The following is a 19,077-nucleotide window of genomic DNA, read 5'->3' as shown; positions in this document are numbered from 1 at the left end:
CTGAAAATTTTCTCAGTTTCATTACAGTGATAGGCACGCTTTCCTTGTTTCCCCTTCATATATCAAAGTAATTATCTGAATGATTAATGTTGATGTTACATACACAAATGATAATGCTTTTGGAGCAATAAAAATAATACCTTAAGAAAGCATTGAAAGAATTCAGATTTATGTGTATGTATGGTATTCGGGCAAGTGCCTGGAATATAGTATGCACTATAAGTTATTGTTAAATAAATAAAAGACATAAGTAATGTCATGGAAAAAATCCATAATATATGGTTAAACAAAATGCAAGTTGTGAAAGCAGCATGTATGTAGGATACCACGTTGTGTAAAAAAGGGAGCTAGAGACATCTATGTGCATATATGTATGTGTGTGTACACAGTTAACAATAGTTTTGAATTGAGGGAATTTATGAATAATCTTTCTCTTTCTACTTTTGAATTTTTCTACATTTTTTGAAATATTTCTTTACCACCATTTCTAATATAACTTCTCCCCAGATGTGAAACTCTAATTTGGTGTGTTCTTTCAGATATTTTTCTCCACACATTGTACACACACACACACACACACACACACACACACACACACAGTATAAGGGTATAGAGTCTTTTTAAATGTTTTCTAAAGAATTATGTTGGCTCACATCATAGTTCTGTAACTGGCTTATTTAAACAACTATATCTCAGACATCATAAAATACCAGTACATAAGAATTTTCTTCCCTCTTATTTATTGCTGCATAGCATTCCATGGTATGAAATCCATGTATCCAGCAATTAGTGAATATTTAGGTTGTTATCAATTTTATTGTTCTTTTAAGTAAGGATTCAACAAACATCTCATACACATATCTCTGTTCACATGCATATCTCCGATGGATAGAGTCTTAGTGGTTGAACTACTGGTTTAAAGGGTATGCACACTTTACATTTTGATACACTGCCAAATGGTACTTTAAAAAAGCTGATTTCCACTCATTGATACTAGATATTATTACTTTTAAATGTCTGCCAATCTCATGAGCCAAAAAATATGTTATCATATTGTTATACTATGCTTTTCCCTCCTTATACATCAAAGCATGTGTTCACTGCCAATTTTGAGCTACCTCTCCTACAATTTCTCAGTTTATGCCCTTGCCACTATTAAAATTTGAAAACATTCTTTTTATATTTTCATACTATTACTTCATTATACATATTACAAATCTTTTTTTTCATTCTGGATTTTAAATTTCATGGTGTTAATTATTACCTGGAAATTTTAAATTTTGATGTAGACAGTTCACTTAATATTTTCTTTTATGGCTCTGGACTTTGCATCTTGTTTAGAAAAGTCTTTCTCAATTCATTGGTAGGAAAATTGATGTCCTATTTGTTTCTAAAACACCTGTGATGGTTAATACTGAGTGTCAACTTAATTGGATTGAAGGATTCAAAGTATTCTTCCTGGGTGTGTCTGTGAGAGTGTTGCCAAAGGAGATTCAAATTTCAGTCAATGGACTGGGAGAGGCAGATCTACTGTCAATTTGGGTGGACACCATGTAATCAGCTGCCAGCATGGCTACAATAAAGCAGGCAGAAGAAAGTGGAATGAGGAGACTTGCTGAGTCTTCCCGCCTTCATCTTTCTCTTGTGCTGGATGCTTCCTGCCCTTGAACGTCAGACTCCAAGTTCTTCAACTTTTGGACTCTTGGATTCACAGCAGTGATTTGCCAGGGAGTCTCAGGCCTTTGGCCACAGACCAAAGGCTGCACTCTCAGCTTCCCTACTTTGGAAGGTTTGGGACTCTGATTGGCTTCCTTGCTCCTCAACTTGCAGACTGCCTATGGTGGGACTTCACATTGTGATTGTGTGAGTCAATTTTCCTAATAAACTCCCATTCATATACATATACATGTATTCTAATAGTTCTGTTCCTTTATAGAACCCTGACTAATATAATACCTTTATGGTTTTTTTTTTTAAACTTTCAGCTCTTTAATTGATCTGAAATTTATTTGGGGGAATGATGTGAGATAGAAATCTACTATAACTTTTTATATATGAATATTCAATTTTCCTTGTGTCATTTATTGAGTTCATTCTTTTCATGCTAATCTGAAATATTATTATCAGTTATTAAGTTCCTATACATGAAATCTGTTTCTGGACTATATTCAGTGTTACTGCTATTTTGTTCATTCCTATTCTAATATGTTATTTTAATTACTGTAACTTTGGAACATGTTTTGACATCTGGTAGAGTCAGCCTCTCCACCTCATTTTTTTCTTCAAATTTGTCTTAGTTACGCTTGGCCCTCTGCTCTTTCATAAACATTTCAGAATCATTTTGTCCAATTCCACACAGACACACACACACACACACACACACACACACACGCAAATCCTCGTTGCAAGTTTGATTGGAATTGCATTCAATACTATTTCACTTTCCCATCCATGAACAGGGTATATCACTCATTTTATTTAATTTTTTTACAATGTTTTAAAAATAACGTTATACTTTTTGGTGGACACTGATAGTGTCTACCAAATATTCATGTTCAGATCTGTATTTCACACCCTGCTTTGAAGATAGTTTCATGTAGTTGGGTTGTTAACAGCCAGTTTGCCTCTTGCATTTATTTTCTCCTTCCTATAACTAGCTAGTAGTCCAGATGGCATTGCCACAATTTGGAAGCTTCCAGGAATCTTGAGTCAGCTCTTGAAGGGAATCTGTGCCAGAGAGAAGGGAAACTATACCTGACTCACATTAACTGTAACTTGAGCAAGAAATAAATTGGTGTTGTGTTACAACATGGATATTTCAGGGATTATGTGTTACCAAAGCATAGTGAACATCACCCTGACTAATTAAAAAGTCTTGCCCATCTTTTATGTATACATAAAAGATATTATGTATTCCAAGTATAGGATATATTCTGAGGCATCATATACTGTTTCTTAAACTTTTATAATAATTTGCTGTTGATGTATAGGAACAAAATTAATGTTACATGTTGATCTTGTAACTAATAACCTTGCTAAACTCTCTTACTAATAATTTATCCATAGATTCTTTTCAGTTTTCTATGTTGATAATTATATAATCTGTGATCAATAGCAGTTTAGTTTTTTCTTTCCAATCAGGCCTTTTAACTCTCTTTCTTGTCTTACTGCTGAGCTACCAAGGACCCCCAATACAATGCTAAACAGAAGTGGTGATACTAGACATACTGCTTGTATTTCTGTCTGTGAAACAGGAAAGGTTAAAACAGTTCACTATGAGGTGTATGTTTATTGTAGGTTTTATTAACTTAAGAAAGTTGACTTCTATTTCTAGTTTGCTAAGGTGCTTTTATTATGAATGGGTATAGAATTCTGACCAAAGCCTTTTCTGCATCTATTTATTGATTGCCTATTATGGGCTAAGCACTGATCATGCTTTTTCATTCCTTTCATCTATTAATGTAGTAAACTATGTTAACAGTTACTAAATGTTAAATTATCCTTAAATTTCTCCTGGTGACATAGGTGCTCCCACCTCTGGGTTCATTGTAAGCCTGTGTGTGTTGCCAGTGCATAGCACAGTTGCTGGCATAATATAGGCAAAATGTTTTACTTATGTTCCTTATTATTTTACTTAACAAATGACATATTTTATTACTACATTTGTAATATTTTTAGTAGCAGGCTACTATGAAACATATATCTTAAATAAATTTGAGTTAAAATAAGGCAGATATGCTCAACCAATCCCAAGAATCATATTGTATATGGTTCCACAAGAAGAGTTAAGGAAAAACAATTAGCGATTAGAAAATTTATATCACTATCTCATGTGGTTTTCTTATTTTCTTCATTATACCATTTTAATTGGGCTTTTAGATTTCATTAATATAACCTCATAGGGAGCAATATATAGTGGGAAGAATAGAGATTTTGAAGTCAGACAGACTTAGGCTTGAATTCTCTGTCTTTAACTTTCTTAACTATTATCTTTGGACACATTCAGCTCCCTGAGTTAATTTTCTTATTTGTAAACAGGGATAATAATACTTGCTTCATAATGATGCTATATTTGCATTAAGTAATAAAAACATTAATATAAAATATCTAGCATATTGTAGACCCTAAATAAGTGTTAGTTCAAAAATGAGTAAGAATAAATGAATATATATTTTTTCTCAGAAAAATTTAATGTATTGAGAATTCTAAAAACAGAAATTCTGTAATGAACTGTGCCTAGTTTTACACAGCTCTGAGGAAATTTGATTTCTTTGTTGGTGTCTGTTAATCACTGGTTGATAGTTGTTCCCATTTAGAAATATGTTATTAGTGCCACAATGCAGAAATTGGTTAAATTTATGTTATTATTCTGTATATTCGCACCTTTAGAACTATTATTAATCTCAAATAGGTGTCTCAACTCTATTTTCAAATCTTTATGTAACAAAACTATCAATAAATACTGTTCAGGGTTTAATTACATTACTCTACATTTTCCCTCCAAATAAAAGTTATTCTAATGCATTATATGTTCAGGCATTCTCTCTCTCTCTTCCCTCCCACTCTTCTTCTCCCTTGTTCATTTTTGAAGTAATAGGATTGTCATTTTGGGGAAGAAAACTTGATGTTCTCGAATGTGTTTGGAATAATAATGTTCTAATAAGTCAATCTGAGTTTCCTGAACTTTTCCATGAGAGTAAGTCACTGGAATCGAGGTCTCTATAGAGAAGATGAAGGATAAAGAGGAGACTGTAGAGGAAGGATGAGAAAGGAAAAGGAGGAGAAGGGGTTGGAGGAGGAGCAAGGTTTCAATTAAGTAACTCAAGTGTAATGTGTGCCCCTCTCAGTTTCCTGTCTGCTGCCAAATCTAGGGAGTTGCTAAACTTCGGTGGTCTACCCCTGAACAATTTTATTATTAGAACCGTCATTTTCAGTGAGTGGAATGAAGTTAGAAGATACGTGGTATCTATATTACTTGGAAAATATGTAATTTGGCTCTCCTCAATGGCATTAGACAGTAAATTTCCAGATTGATCTGCACAGTTCTTGTCAATTGGTAGGGATTCAATCTATGTTGAGGTAAACCAACTGAGATAAACTACATTATACCCTTTAATTTTTTTTAAATCAGTGATTCATTTGTTTATTCATTCAACAAGCATTGAACATTAATTCCAGTGAGGTAGCTTAATGGGGAATAGGGAAAATATTGAATCATATTGTATCACATCCCCCAAAACTGCAAATTTTCATATATATATTTTATCGTGTTTTAGGTTTTGGGGTACATGTGAAGAACATGCAGGATTGTTGCATAGGTACATATATGGCAATGTGGTTTGCTGCCTTCCTCCCCATCACCCCTATCTGGCATTTCTCCCACGTTATCCCTCCCCAACTCCCCACCCACCACAGAAAAAATAGTAGTCCTTATCCCCAAATAATTTTCAAAATAAAGCAACATAAATAGTCACTGAAAGGTAACTTACTGAAGATATGAGAAGTTTTTATTGAAAATGCTCCCAAGTGACAGGTTTACAGTTCATAAATAAAGATGACAATGAAATGGCCCAGAATTTTAAAATCTTAAACTTTTTTTTTTTAGTCAAAGCCTGTGAGATCATGTGAGCTAATGTGACAGACACTGAATAGTTACTATTCAAAAGCCATTCACAATCCCCTTCTCCCTTGCCTTCATCTATGGATGCTGTCTCACATGCAGAGAAGGGTGACTATGTGACAGGAAAGTAGCCAAAACTGAATATTCTTTGCTACCAGTTGCGGTTTCCTTTGGTGATATGAAAAATGCTTCTAGATTCATTTTAATATGTTAGCACAAAGCTCTTGTCTTATTTGTTCCTGGAAAAAGTCTTTACAGTACATAAGTATTGCTTTCCAAATGAATTCCTGTAAGCAAACCAAAGAAAGCCAATGAAAATGTCAATGTGCATACTTTAATGTTAAATAAGAAAGAGAATAAAAAATTATTAGTATATATCACCTAATTTTTTTCACATACATGTAAGCAAAGAAAAAATACTTGATGGAAATGAGGCTTACGGGAAACATTGTAAAGTAGTAAACTCAAGGTAGGATTTGAAGTGACTTTTATTTTGTTAATTAGAAGATTTTTAATTGAGAAATGATTATATATAAACATAAAAAAGAAAAAAGAGAAACAATTATATATATTTATGGGGTACAATGTGATGTTTTGATATATGTACACATTATGCAATGATGAAATCAAGCTGATTCCTGTATTTGTCACCTCATCTTAATTTATTTGTGTGTGGCATGTATTAGTCTATTCTCATGTTGCTGCAAAGATACTACACAAGTCTGGGTAATTATGAAGGAAAGAGGTTTAATTGACTCACAGTTTATCTTGACTGGGGAGACCTCAGGAAACTCAAAATCATGGTTGAAGTTCAGCAAACATGTCCTCAGGGCTGCAGGAAGGAAAATGAATGAGTGCCTAGTGAGCAGGGATTCCCCTTATAAAACCATCAGATCTCATGAGACCTAACTCATGATCAGGAGAATGGGATGAGGAAAACCACCCCCATAATTCAATTATCTCTGTAGGAACATGCCAAACCATATCATGGTACCAGCATTTAAAACTATTCTCTTAGCATTTTGAAATATTCATTATGTTATTGATAACGGTTGTCACCACTCTGTGCATTAGAGCTCAAGAACTTAGTTCTCCTATCTAACTGAAATTTTGTACCCTCTCACCAACATGTCTCCATTTCCCTCTCACCCTCTTCCCGAGGCCCTGGCAACCACCATTCCACTCTTTTACTTCTATGAGTTTGACGTCTTTAGATTCCACATGTAAGTGGAATCATGTAATATTTGTCTTTCTGTGCCTGTCTCATTTCACTTAGCATAATGTCTTCCATGTTCATACATCTTGTTAAAAATGGCAAAATTTCCTCTGTTTTAAGGCCAAATAGTATTCCATTGTATATATACATATACATAGATATACATATGTCACATTTTCTTTATCCATTCATCCATCGATAAGACACATTTTGCTAATACTTTTGATATTTAACATATATTACAAATAAGTCTTATTAATTTTATCATTGTAAAAACAGGCATTTTAATTTTTCCTATAAGGAGTTAATGCTTTTAATTTAGATTTTATATGTATTTTAATGTGAAGAGTTATGTCTTTAAGTCTTTTGGAGTTATTGTCTATTAATGTGCAATAGGACACCATGTGCGAAAGTTTTCTGAAATCCCTGCATGACCACTCATTGTGTAAGTCAAAGGCCAATATCAGAACCAGTGTTTCAAAAGTCATATTTTACAAAGATAATTTTAAACTCCATGACTAAACCAAAAATCCAGAAATCAGCCCACTCTACAAATGAGGAATTGGAAGGATGACAAGGATATGCTAGATCTCTTTATCTCTGTGCTTCCTTCCTAGGCCCTCTTAATCTACACACTCTCCTGGTGTAACTGTATCCTCTCCCATGGCTTAAGGTATTCTCTCCTTGCTCAGGACATGTATTTTACTGCCTGTGGAACATTTTCACTTAAATGTCTCTGGGGAGCACTCACACTTAAGTCATCCAGAATCGAACGTAACATCTCACAGCTTCCTACTCCCGGATTTTCTCCTTCTTCTGTTACTCCTTACTTTTTAATAAATGACACCCACATGAAGCCGACCTATTGACCAGAACCAGAAACCTCGGAAACATCCTGTCATTCTTTGTATCTTTCACTCCCCGTATCAATTTTTAGTAACCAATCCTTGTGATTTCTACTTATGAAATTTATCTTGAATATGTCTGCCTATTTCAATCCCGACTCTCTGGTCCAACACATTATCATCACTCAGCTAGACCCCTAAAATAGCTTGCTAACTGGTCAGCTTTGCTTGCCTCCACTTTTCGTTTCTTATAATCCTTTTAACACATTACAATCAGAACAATCATTCTTTAAAAAGTGCAAATACAATCACATCACTTCTCTACTAAAAATATTTTAATGTCTTTTCAATCACTACTCCACCTAGGGTTCCCCACTACAGTATCCCACCCCACTGCAGTCTATGCTCCCATCATTTAGAATTATTTGCAGTTCATTGAAGATGTCATGCTATCTCTTGCCTCTGTGCATTTGCATATGCTATTCCTACTTTCTTGAATCCCCTTCTCTGCCTGGATATCTCCTTATAGACATTCACAGGTTAGCCAGGCACAGTGATTCACACCTGTAATCCTAATGCTTTGAGAGGCTAAGGTAGGAGGGTTGTGTGAGGCCAGCAGTTAGAGATCAGCCTGAGCAACATAGTGAGGCCCTGTCTCTACAGAAAATTAAAATAAAAAGATTAGCTGAGCGTGAAGGAATGTGCCTGTAGTCCTAGCTACTGAGGAGGCTGAGTTGTGAGGATTGCTTAAGCCCAGGAGTTTGAGGTTATAGTGAGCTATGATTGCACTACTACACTCCAGCCTGGGCAACATAGTAAGACCTTGTCTCAAAAACAAAACAAAACAAAAAAATCTTTCATGCATCACCTCTCCCAAAAGCCTTCCTTGTCACCCCCAGTCCAGGTTAAGTACATTCTCAATACCTCCATTACATTGTTTAACTTTGGCACTGCCTAGTTTTACAGGTCTCTCTGATAGAATGGTGACCTATTTGAAAGCAGAAACTGTTTCTGTCATCTCAGAGTTTCAGAATTTTGTTCTTTTAAGTCTTTGGTTATGCATGTTTTACAACAATATATCTGCTCTTCTCAGCAAAGCTTCAGTTTCAGGTATTTTCAATACCTTGCATCCTACACCTTTCCTTCTATGGCAACACAAAATCAGTTAAAAACTACCATTCTCTGAAAAATGATGCTCAGAACTCAGAATACAGAAGTTTGTCTCCTTTCTTGGAATGAGAAAGAGAAAATGTCAGCAAGCTATGAGAGCAAACCCAAATTTGTCTCTCAGTAAACGACTTTGTAAGAAAATAGAGATGCAACTTAAGGAAAATAAACTGCTGCTATGAGAAAAGGCCTGGAGAAGTTCTCAGTTTTGACTTTTTAAATTTTACTAAAGCAGGTCAAAATTCTCCATTATTTTCTCCAAAGTACAAAACACATTTGGTAGTAATTAAATTGTGCAGAGTTCAGTTCAAAATTGAGTAATTATAATAAAATGAAAACGATTTTGTTAAATTAAAATGGTATGGACAGAAATGAAGTTCATTTATGCTATATGGGACCCCGGATTTGAAATATCTAGCATAACAGTTTTTGATTAAGAAATCTTAGAATTATAGGGCTAACAAAAATATTCTTTTTTCAGATAAGGAATCATTTCAGGATTGGTATGGTGGCAAAAAAAATGACATACAATTTGGAAAAATACAGGATTCTAACTCATGCATTTTGTCAACTAGGAAATGTCTACTTATTCTGCTTCCTGTTTCTGCCATATAGTTAAGAATGATAGGCTTTAAGAAGACAGTCACATAAAATTGAACATCAGCAAAGTGCTTCCAAATTCCAGTTGGAGCTTTCAGCATGGACCCAAGTTAATGAGTCAAGGGCAGGATGTTACAAGTGCTGCTCGCATTCTGCTTTAACATGTTCAGAGGTAGATATAAAATACTTGCTGAAATGGGAGTTTGGATTTCTGGACAATCTTGATCTGAGAGCAGGCAAGTGGTCAGAGGAAAACCGAACAATTAAATAAATGAGATCAGTAGGAAAAGCACAACAAGCCGAAGAAACTTCTTAGAATGGGCAATGTGTGTGTGTGTTTCAAAAACAGAGTTAAATTTCATTAATTAGATTTTATCATTTACTAAGACTGATTAATAATTAGCTAACAGGTAACACCCACATAGTACATAGTCTGGAACAGGCATTGTTTTAGGTGCTTTATATACATTAGTTCAGCCAGGAATGTAGGCACTATTAATCCTCATTTTTACAGATGAGGAAACTGAGTCACGGGTTAAATAAATTGCCCAATATCACACATTCAGTGGCAAAGCCAAGGTGTAAACACAAGCAATCTTATTCCAAAGCTAGGGCAGTGAAAACATATGGGGTTTTGGTTATTTGGATTTTTTAAAAGCAATAAATAAATCTGAAGGTATAGTAGCAACATTCCCTGACCCCTTCCCCCTAATAACTTTGCACTGTCTCTTTCATTTGATGGTAGTTTAGGGGATTAAATTAAAAAAGAGAGAGCAGTAGCCAAACATTTGATTTTGATGCAAATCTCTCACTTATTTAAAGTACAACATACCAGACAATTTTAGTAGCTCAATTTCTGTAAAATTTTTTACTCAACAACTTTAGAGTAGAAATACCATAATAGGCCATCTATAACCTCACCATGGCAGAGTTTTCTTATTTGACCTCCATGAAGAGAAAGTAACATATTTCATATTTAGAATCTTCCAGTCTAATAATGTAGTCTGCTGAGAAATAGTTTTATAGGCATAGTTTTCACTAGCACAGAGAAGTGCAGAGTTTACTACACTATCAGATAAATGAATGCCTGGTCTAATATTTCAACAGAATTAAATGAATCTCATCTTAAGCAGGCCATCTTGCCCAGGAAAACTGGGCCTTGACAGGAAAGCAGGATCAATCAGTCCCAAGTTGTTTACTAAAGAGACTGGATTATATCCACGATGTGAAAGACAGATCACATTCTTCCTCACCTAATGCAAGAGATATGGCCCTGTTCAATTCTTAAAAGACACTAGGCAGTGAGCAAAAAATAAAAGTTGAGCTAAGTGGCACTGCTCAAGCTTAAGTGGTGGTGTCAAAACAATTGTATGAAGATCATGTTTTCCAAATGGTTCTAAACTTTAATCAGATATAATGTTCAATAAAATGTAACTATACCTGCAAGTGTATCTTTGGAAGTGTATTGTCTCACTATGCAACTGAAATTATTTATTCTGCCTGATTTAATTACATAGCCTGATTGACAACACTCAGTGCAAACAATTCATTCTAATGCCTTCTGACTGGAATACCTGCGTGCAGATACATAAGCACTGCCAGAACAGTGATAAATGGCTAAATAATCTTCTTCTGACATGTATAGCATCACAGTGTGAAGTGTTGTTAGCAGAGAAAACAGTGAGTGTTAATGATAAGCAAGGAATATGTGCTGGAAAAAAATGCTAACCACAGGTGCAAACAATTTTCTGTGTGGAATCAAATGTAGTTGTAATAATACATGATGCAAAAGCAGATGTTTCCCAGACCAAGTACAACTTCCATCACTAATGTTTATTTTTTTGAGTCACTTTTATGGACCCACAAAATGTTGCTTTCTTTCAAATCAAACAAAACAGAAGCAATCAAAGTATAACACAAAATGACATTTTATTAAAATAGATTTTACTTCTGCACGTGATTTGCTGGCAGAGTAAATGTTAATGTCATTATATTCTTGCTTCATAAGGCTGTGAACTTTTTTTTTATGACTAGGTACTGAAAAAGGTCATATTTACACACTAAAACTTTTCAACTATAAAATACATATCTTAAGTTTTTTAAAAAAATTCACTTCATGCATATTTCAAATGAATTGACATTCTTTTCATGTTTTATAATTCTTTTAAGTTCAGGAATACATGTGCAGGTTTGTTATATAGGTAAATTGCATGTCACAGGGGTTTGGTGTCCAGATCATTTCATCACCCTGGTAATAGGCATAGTACTTGATAGGCAGTTTTTTGATCCTCACCCTTTTTCTACACTTCACCCTTAAGTAGTCCCCAGTGTCTGTTGTTCCCTTCTTTGTGTCTATGTGTACTCAGTGTTTAGGCTTTAAGTGAGAATATGCAGCATTTGGTTTTCTGTTCCTGTGATAGTTTGCTTAGAATAATGGCCCTTGCCTGCATCCATGCCCTGCTGCAAAGGGCATGATTTCATCCTGTCTATGGCTGCATAGTATTCTAGAGTACATATGTACCATATTTTCTTTATCTAGTCTACCAGTGATGGATATTTAGGTTGATTCCATGTCTTTGCTATTGTAATTAATGCTGTAAAGAACATACATGTGCATATGTCTTTATGATAGAGTGATTGATCTTCCTTTGATTATATACTCAATAATAGGATTGCTGGATTAAATGGTAGTTCTTTTACTAGGTATTTGAGAAATTGCCACAGTATTTTCCGCAATGGCTAAACTAACTTATACTCCCACCAACAGTGCAAAAGTCTTCCTTGTTTCTCCACAACCTCGCCAGCCTCTATCTTTTTTTTTTTTGACTTTTTAATAATAGACATTCTGACTGTGAGATGGCATCACAGTGTTGTTTTGATTTGCATTTCTCTAGTGATCAGTGGTATTAAGTTTTTTGATATGCTTGTTGTCCAGTATATGTCTTCTTTTGAAAAGTGTCTGTCCATGTCCTTTGTGCATTTTATTTCTGTAGGTTATTGGAGAACAGATGGTGTTTGGTTACATGAGTAAGTTCTTTAGTGGTGATTTGTGAGATTTGGTGCACCCATCACTCAGTATATACAATGGATTCAATTTACAATCTTTTATCCCTCACCCCCTTCCCAATCTTTCCCCCTGAGTTCTTGAAGTCCGTGGTGTCATTATTATACCTTTGCACCCTCATAGCTTAGCTCCCACTTATGAGTGAGAACATGTGATGTTTGGTTTTCCATTCCTGAGTTATTCCAGTTCGAATAATAGTCTCCAATGTCATCTAGATTGCTGCAAATGCCATTAATTTATTCCTTTTTATGGCTGAGCAGTATTCCATTATATATAATCACAGTTTCTTTATACACTTATTAATTGATGGGCATTTGGGTTGGTTCCTCAGTTTTGCAATTGTGAATTGTGCTGCTATAAACATGTGTGCAAGTATCTTTTTTGTATAATGACTTTTTTTCAGTAGATAGATACCCGGTAGCAGGATTGCTGGATCAAATGGCAGTTCTACTTATACTTCCTTAAAGAATCGCCACACTGTTTTCCATAGTGGCTGTAGTAGCTTACATTCCCACCAGCAGTGTAGAAGTGTTCCCTGATCACCGCATCTATGCCAACATCTACTATTTTTTGGTTTATTGATTATGGCCATTCTTGTAGGAGTAAGATGGTATTGTATTGTGGTTTTGATTTGCATTTCCCTAGTCATTAGTGATGTTGAGCATTTTTCATATGTTTCCTGGCCATTTGTATATCTTCTTTTGAGAATTGTCTAGTCATGTCCTTAGCCCACTTTTTGATAAGGTTGTCTTTTTCTTGCTAATTTGTTAGAGTTAGTTGTAGACTCTGGATATTAGATTTTTTTTTTATCAAATGTACAGATTGTGCAGATTTTCTCCCACTCTGTGGACTGTCTGTTTATTCTGCTGACTGTTGCTTTTGCTGTGCAAAAGATCTTTAGTTTAATCAAGTCCCAGCGATTTATCTTTGTTTTTATTGCATTTGCTTTTGGGTTATTGGTCATGAAATCCTTGCCTAAGCCAATGTCTAGAGGGTTTTTCTGGTGTTATCTTCTGGAGTTTTTATAGTTCCAAGTCTTAGATTTAAGTCCTTGACCCATCTTGAATTGATTTTTGTATAAGGTGAGAGATGGGGATCCAGTTTCATTCTCTTATATGTGGCTAGCCAATTATCCCAGCACCATTTGTTGAATAGAGTGTCCTTTCCCCACTTTGTGTTTTTGTGTGCTTTGTCAAAAATCAGTTGGCTGTAAGTATTTGGATTTATTTCTAGGTTCTCTATTTTGTTCCATTGGTCTATGTGCCTATTTTTATATCAGTACCATGCTGTTTTTGTGACTGTGGCCTTATAGTATAGTTTGAAATCAGGTGATGTGATGCCTCCAGATTTGTTCTTTGTGCTTACTCTTGCTTTGGCTATGTGGGCAGTTTTTTGGTTCCATATGAATTTTAGGATTGTGTTTTCTAGTTCTTTGAAGAATGATGGTGATATTTGGATGGGAATTGCATTGAATTTGTAGATTGCTTTTGGCAGTATCATCATTTTCACAATATTGATTCTACAACTCCATGAGCATGGAATGTGTTTCCATTTATTTGTGTCATCTATCATTTCTTTGAGCAGTGTTTTATCATTTTTCTTGTGGAGGTCTTTCACCTCCTTTGTTAGGTATATTCCTAAGTATTTTATTTTATTTTTTGCAGCTATTGTAAAATAGGTTGAGTTCTCAATTGGAATCTTAGCTTGGTTGCTGTTGGTGTATAGCAAAGCTACTGATTTGTGTACATTAATTTTGTATCCAGAAACTTTGCCAAATTCTTTTATCAGTTCTAGGAGCTTTTTGGGGGAGTCTTTAGAATTTTCTATATATACAATCATATCATCAGCAAACAGCGAGAGTTTGACTTCCTCTTTACCAATTGGGATGCCTTTTATTTCTTTCTCTCATCTGATTGCTCTGGCTAGGACTTCCAGTACTATGTTGAAGAGAGGTGGTGAGAGTGGGCATCCTTGTGTTGTTGCAGTTTTCAGAGGGAATACTTCAACTTTTCCCCATTCAATATTATATTGGCTGTGGGTTTGTCATAGATGACTTTTATTACATTGAGTTATGTACCTCATATGCCAATTTTGCTGAGAGTTTTAATCATAAAGAGATGTTGGATTCTGTCAAGTGCTTTTTCTTCAGATGATCATGTGATTTTTGTTTTTAAATCTGTTTCTGTCATGTATCACATTTATTGACTTGCATATGTTAAACCATCCTTGCATTCCTGGCATGAAGCCCATTTGATCATGGTGGATTATCTTTTTGATATGTTGTTGAATTCAGTTGGCTAGAATTTTGTTAAGGATTTTTACATTTATGTTCATCAGGGATTTTGGTCTGTTGTTTGCTTTTTAGGTATGTCTTTTCCTGGTTCTGATATTAGGGTAACACTGTCTTCATATAATGATTTAGGGAGGATTTTCTCTTTCTCTATCTTGTGGAATAGTGTCAGTAGAATTTGAACCAATTTTTTTTTTTAAAGATGGGGTTTCACTATGTTGGTCAGGCTGGTCTTGAACTCTCAACCTCACATGATCCACCAGCCTCGGCCTCCCGGAGTTTTAGGATTACAGACGTGAGCCACTGCACCTGGCTGGAACCAATTTTTTTAAATATCTGGTAGAATTTAGCTGTAAATTCAGCTGGTCCTGGAATATTTTTGTTGGTAATTTTTTTTATTACCATTTCAATTTTGCTGCTTATTATTGATCTGTTCAGGGCATCTAATTCTTTCTGACTTAAGCTAGGAGAGTTGTAAATCTTTCCAGAAATTAATCTATCTCCTTTAGGTTTTCTAGTTTATGTGCATAAGGGTGTTGATAGTAGCCTTGAATGATTTTTTTTGTATTTCACTGGTGTCAGTTATAATATCTTTCATTTTGTTTCTTAATGAGGTTATTTGGATGTTCTCTCTTCTTGGTTAATCTTATTAATGGCCTATTAATTTTATTTATCCTTTCAAAGAAACAGATTTTTTCCTCATCTTTTGTATTGTTTTGTTTGTTTTCATTTCAGTTAGTTCTGCTGTGATGTTGGTTATTTCCTTTCTTCTGCTGGGGTAGGGTTCAGTTTGTATCTTCTAAGTGAATCATTTAGGACATTTACATTCAATGTTAATATTGAGTTAATTCATTCATCCTGCTATTTGTTGACTGTATACTTTTTTAAAAAAATTTTTGTTTTATAGGTTCTGTGAGATTTATGCATTAAAGTCTTTCTGTTTTGATGTGTTTCCAGGACTTGTTTCAAGATGTAGAGCTCCTTTTAGCAGTTCTCCTGGTGCTTGCTTGGTAGTGGCACATTCTTTCTGCATTTGTTGTCTGACAAACACTGTATCTTTCCATCATTTATAAAATTTAGTTTTGCTGGATACAAAATTCTTGGCTGATAATTGTTTTCTTAATGAGGCTAAAAATAGGGCCCCAATCCCTTCTACCTTGTAAAGTTTCTGCTGAGAAATCTGCTGTTAATTTGATAGGTTTTTCTTTATAGGTTACCTGATGCTCTTGCCTCACATATCTTAAGATTCTTTCCTTCTTCTTAACTCTAGATAACCTGAGGACAATGTGCCTATGTGATGATCTTTTTGTGATAAGTTTCCCAGTTGTTCTTTGAGTTTTTTGTATTTGGATGTGAGGTCTTTAGCAATGCCAGGGAAGATTTTCTTGATTATTTCCCCAAATATATTTTCCAAAGTTTATTTTTCTCAGGAACGCTAATTATTCTTAGGTTTGATTGTTTAACATAATCCCAGACTTTTTGAAGGCTTTGTTTATCTTATTCTTTTTTCTTTGTCTTTGTTGGATTGGATTCATTCAAACACCTTCTTTTGAGCTCTGAAATTCTTTCTTCTGCATGTTCTATTACTGAGACATTTCAGAGCATTTTGCATTTCTGTGAGTCCATTGCTTCCTGAAGTTTTTATTGTTTTATTTTTAATTTATGCTATCTGTTTCAGCGAAGATTTCTCCCCTCATTTCTTGTATTATTATTATTTTTTGTTTCCTTAAATTGGGCTTCTCCTTTCTTTGGTGCCTCCTTGATTATCTTAATAACTGACCTTCTGAATTCCTTTTCAGGTAAATCAGGGATTTCTTCTTGGTTTGGATCCATAGCTTGTAAGCTAGTATGATATTTTGGGGGTGTTAAAGAACCTTGTTTTTTCATGTTACCAGAGTTGTTTTTCTGGTTCCCTCTCATTTGGGTAGGCTCTGCCAGAGGAAATGTCTGGACCTCAAGGCTGTTGTTCAGATTCTTTTGTCCCATGGGGTGTTCCCTTGATATAGTACTCTTCTCCTTTTCCTAGGGGTATGATTTTCTGAGAGCTGAGCTGTAGTAATTGTTATCTCTATTCAGGATCTAGCCACCAGCAAGTCTAACAGGCCCTGTGCTGTTACTGGTGGTTGTTTGCACCAAGTCCTAGGATGTGAACAATCTGTACATCTCTCAGCTGTAGGTACCAGCACCTGCTCCAGCAGAGGTGGAAGAGGGCTGAAATTGACTCTGTGAGGGTCCTTATTTTTGGTTGTTTAATGCACTCACTGTGTTTGTGCTTGTTGGCCTCCTGCTGGGAGTTGGTGGTTTCAGGAGAGCATCATCTGTGGTACTATGTGGAGGATTAGATGGTAGGCAGGGCCCTAAAACTCCTGAGTGTATGCCTTTTGTCTTCAGCTACCAGAGTGGGTAGGGAAAGACCACCAGGTGGGGGCAGGGATAGGCATGTCTGAGCTCAGACTCTTCTTGGGCAGGTCTTGTTGTAGCTGCTGTGGGGGATGGGGTGTGATTCTGAGGTCAATGGAGCTATCTTTCTAGGAGGATTATGGCTGCCTCTGCTGTGTCATGCAGGTTGTCAGATAAGTGGGTAAAAACTGGCAGTCACAGGCCTCACCCAGCTCCCACAAGACCCAGAAGGCCAGTCTCACTCTTACTGTGCTTCCCTCACAACAACAGAAAGTCTGTTTTCAGGTAGTGGGTGAGCAGGGCTGAGAAATTGCCCCAGGCTACCCACCTCCCAGCTGCAAAAGCAAGTAGGGCTTTTGTGCTTCCCTGCCTGTGGAGTCTGCACACTGGATTCATGCCCTCCCCAAGTTCTAGCCAGGAGACTTCTCATATGGTTGGGATTGTTACAAAGTTCAAGTATTTACCACGCAAGATTCTTTCTTATATAAAATCTCTCTCCTTTATAACGTTCTTTGCATAGCCAGGGTGTGACATAGTACCGAACCCAATAAAAGTTCTGGAAGGCTCAGTGATGGTAAAACTTTCATGCTTCCTTTTTGTTGGTAACTATTATCCCTGCTATTGGATAATAATTAAGCAAAATACTACAGCAATGGGAACTCTCTGATATTCAAGATAGAAGGTGTAACAGTATATCATCTCGCTGCAAATAGAGTGAGTATAGCAATTCCCACAAGTGTGATATCATTACCTGGCAGAATTTGTAAGATACTTGCTCAGAACTAGCATATAAATCCAGATACATATCTCTTTTCTGTATTTTTTCCAAGCTGCAGGATATGACTACTTAGTTCACAGGAATAAGAAGGTTACTATAAAATGTAGGCAAAAAGCTTAAAAACAATTTGTGAGACTAGGATTTAATGACAAATGTATGATAAGCTTTGGAGCATAATTTCTCTCTCCAGTCCTCATTTTTGGTATAAAAACAATTATAATAGGACCGTGTTGTTTTTAGAATAAACTTCAGTATTATACTTGGTCTGGTTATTTGCATAATGTGCCACAAGAATAATTATCTCTCAATAGGCCTTTTGGGTTGGCTTTGATGGATCTGTTCTACAAGGAGTCTCAGATAAAACCTTTTAAAGCTCAGTCCAGGTATGGGTTTGTATCCCCAAATACCTGTGAGTTGGGTGAGACTTTTCTCTTAAGATCCCAAGATAAACTTGGAGCTCCTGGACCTGTCAGAAAGTGACATTCTTTACTGACCACAGGTCAGAAAAACTATGGGTACTGTGTAGACAACGTATGGGGCCAGTCTTCCCCAAGGGGCTTTTAGTGGCTCTGCATGTCAAGGTTAATTCCTTAAAGGGAAACATACTTGTTCATTCAAAGCCTTGGTAAAATAACCAGTTTTTCTTTCCAATTGTGTCCTGTTGCAAAAGAAAAATGGAATCTTATTGCACTGATGCAAAAATTGTATTGCCATAAGTTAAGAACACTCACAGACAGTTTCCAAATTCTAGAGGAACCAGGCAGAGAGAAACAAAAGTGCTCCAAATTTTGTTGACATGGGTGTAGTTTACTCAATTATTAAAGGTTGTAAATAGTTCAAAATAAGTTTCCTTGACTCTGAAAAACAAAACAAGGATCAGCAATATTCCAATCAAAGGTCAAAAAAAGGTTGCTTTAACTTTCTGAGGGCAGTCTATTCAGTTAACTCTTGTTTTGCTCCATTTTCATGAACATTTCAGCTCTTCATGAGTCCTGTATGTTTTCTCTATTCCAAAGTTACAATCTTCAAAGATATTAGAAAACTGCATTTGAGAATACCATTGAAGTGTTACAGCTTTTTTATAAAACATCTTTTGA

Source organism: Callithrix jacchus, chromosome X (assembly GCF_049354715.1).
Source record: "Callithrix jacchus isolate 240 chromosome X, calJac240_pri, whole genome shotgun sequence".
Classification (NCBI taxonomy): Eukaryota; Metazoa; Chordata; class Mammalia; order Primates; family Cebidae; genus Callithrix; species Callithrix jacchus.
Note: the sequence above shows the minus strand (reverse complement) of the source record.